The sequence below is a fragment of the Penaeus japonicus genome, unplaced genomic scaffold (assembly GCF_977035675.1).
Source record: "Penaeus japonicus unplaced genomic scaffold, GWHDUDI00000001_assembly GWHDUDI00000016, whole genome shotgun sequence".
NCBI classification, from domain to species: domain Eukaryota; kingdom Metazoa; phylum Arthropoda; class Malacostraca; order Decapoda; family Penaeidae; genus Penaeus; species Penaeus japonicus.
Genome location: NW_028234418.1, coordinates 24,629,630 through 24,632,129, shown reverse-complemented (window position 1 = coordinate 24,632,129; position 2,500 = coordinate 24,629,630). Strand labels below are relative to the sequence as shown.

The 2,500-nt window shown below is 33.4% G+C and overlaps 1 non-coding gene across 1 annotated transcript; it reads left to right on the top strand.

Moving 5' to 3' along the window:
• Positions 1-1,869: 1,869 nt before the first annotated feature.
• On the top strand, positions 1,870-1,941 carry TRNAD-GUC (transfer RNA aspartic acid (anticodon GUC)). The gene has a single exon. It is a non-coding gene; the product is annotated as a tRNA-Asp (tRNA).
• The last annotated feature ends 559 nt before the right edge of the window (positions 1,942-2,500 follow it).

Below are 2,500 nucleotides of genomic sequence, written 5' to 3'. Positions count from 1 at the left end.
CTGAGGATGTTCCTGAGGAAATGCTCAAGCCTATTTTTATTGCACTACCAAAAAAGCCTGGAAAAATAGATTGGAAAACGCGCAGAACAATTACTCACATAAGTCACATAGCAAAGATATTTTCAAAAGAAATGTTAAACCGGAATAAGAAAATCACCAGGGAAAGGGCAACAGATGAACAGTTTGGATACAGACTTGGAAATGGAACAAGAAATGTGATTCTCAGTCTGAGAATGCTATCAGAAAAAAAAAAACATTGAAAAGCAGAGGGACTTGTATATGTTGAATTGACTATGTAAAGGCATTCAATTGTGTGAAACATGACAAACTGATAGAATTGCCAGAGAGGTTAGAGATTGATGGTAAAGATCTTGGATGAATAAGGTACTGTGATCAAAAGGCTGCCATCAGGATTCAGGGAGAATTGGGTGAATGGGTAGTCATACAGAAAAGAGCTTGGCGAGGCTGTATTATATAGCTAAATTTGTTCAACTTGTATTGCAAAGAAGCTCTCAATAAAATTAGGACATGCAAGGGAGTTGATCTGGAGGGAACAAACTACAACTTAAGATATGCAGATGATACTACCTTGATTACAGACAGTGAGGATAGACTTCAGAGATTGTTGGACATTGTAACAAAGGAAAGCCAGCGCTTTAGTAAATTGTAAGAAAACGTATGTGATATGTGATGGTTACCAGCAAGAAGGCACAGATTATGGAATGTCTTGTGATGGTGAATGGGGGTGCCACTAGAGCAATTAGATAGATTCAAGTACTTAGACAGTTCGATAACATCGGATGGTGTATTTGAAATGGATATTGAATGTATAATTGGTCTAGCGAAGAAAGCTTTTATGGATATAAGGAATGTACTGTGTGTAAGTACGTCAGGAATGGGAGTTAGAAAGCGTTTATTGAAATGTTACACCTGGTTAGTGCTACTGTCATGGACGAATAGCAAGAATATGGAAAAGAGGAATTGGTGATAGGAGGAGCTACTGTCACAGTATTAATGTTCATTGCAATTGTATCCTCCTCTTTCTCACCCTGTTTTTCCAATGACTTTTCTTTCCCTCTCTTGTTTTGCCTAAATATTACTCTCTCTTTCACACACTCCTTCCCGGCGATGAGTTAAATGAATGGTAAAAGTATGCAGGAAGATACAGCTTAGGTATCTAATTATAAGAAATATAACAATATATAAGTATATCTATATATGTATACGATATATTCATATAGATATGTAATTTATATATATATATATATATATATATATATATATATATATATATATATATATATATATATATATACGTATACATACATATAATGTATATATATATATATATATATATATATATATATATATATATATATATATATATATATATATATATATATACATATACATACATATAATGTATATATATATATATATATATATATATATATATATATAAATATACATACGTAAATATATATATATATATATATATATATATATATATATATATATATATATATGTATATATATATACATATACATACATATAAGTATATATATATATATAATATACATATATATATATATATATATATGTATATATATATATATATGAATATATATATATCGTATACACATATAAATATACTTATATATTGTTATATGTCTTATAACTAGATAGCTAAACTGTACATTCCGGCATTTATTTAACTCATCGCCGAGAAAGAATGCATGAAAGAGAGAGTAATATGTAGGCTAAACAAGAGAGAAAAGGAAAAGTAATTGGAAAAACAGGGTGAGAAGGAGGAGGATACAATTGCAATGAACATCAATACTGTGACAGTAGCTCTTCCTATCACCAATTCCTCGGTAGTATAGTGGTTAGTATCCCCGCCTGTCACGCGGGAGACCGGGGTTCGATTCCCCGCCGGGGAGGCATTTGCCCTGCCTAAGCCCACATGGTGTTTTCTCTACAACTAATACTGTTTTTAAATCTGTGAGCTGATCACGTCGTTGGATGCAAGGTAGATCACTGGTGTCACTCAGTCTGTTGGGATTGACATGCCATGAAGAACAAATATTTGTAGATATGAAGAAGCACTCAAGTCATCAATGGCTTAGGATTTATCCTAAGAAGTACATGACTGTGCAGCGAGTGCATGATTTCGGGAGGTGGAAAACCAGATGAAGAAGATATTACTGGACTGTCAAGAATAGTGCAATCGTACCAGCTTTCCATCAACTGCTTAGTGCCGAAAATAATGAATGCTACACACAGATAGGCGTGGCATTTCACTGCTTGATCTGTGATCATAAAGACGCCATTTACTAGCCTGGTGGTGATAACCAACGCCTTCTTGGAAAGCCAGATATATGCTTACTGGTTTTATAAAGCTACAGCATTTCATGGACGAGAGAATGTGTTTCCTTGGAGAGATGTTGGTCGACTGTTGAGAAGTAGCATGAGAATAAAGAAGTACCAACTTGAGTGATT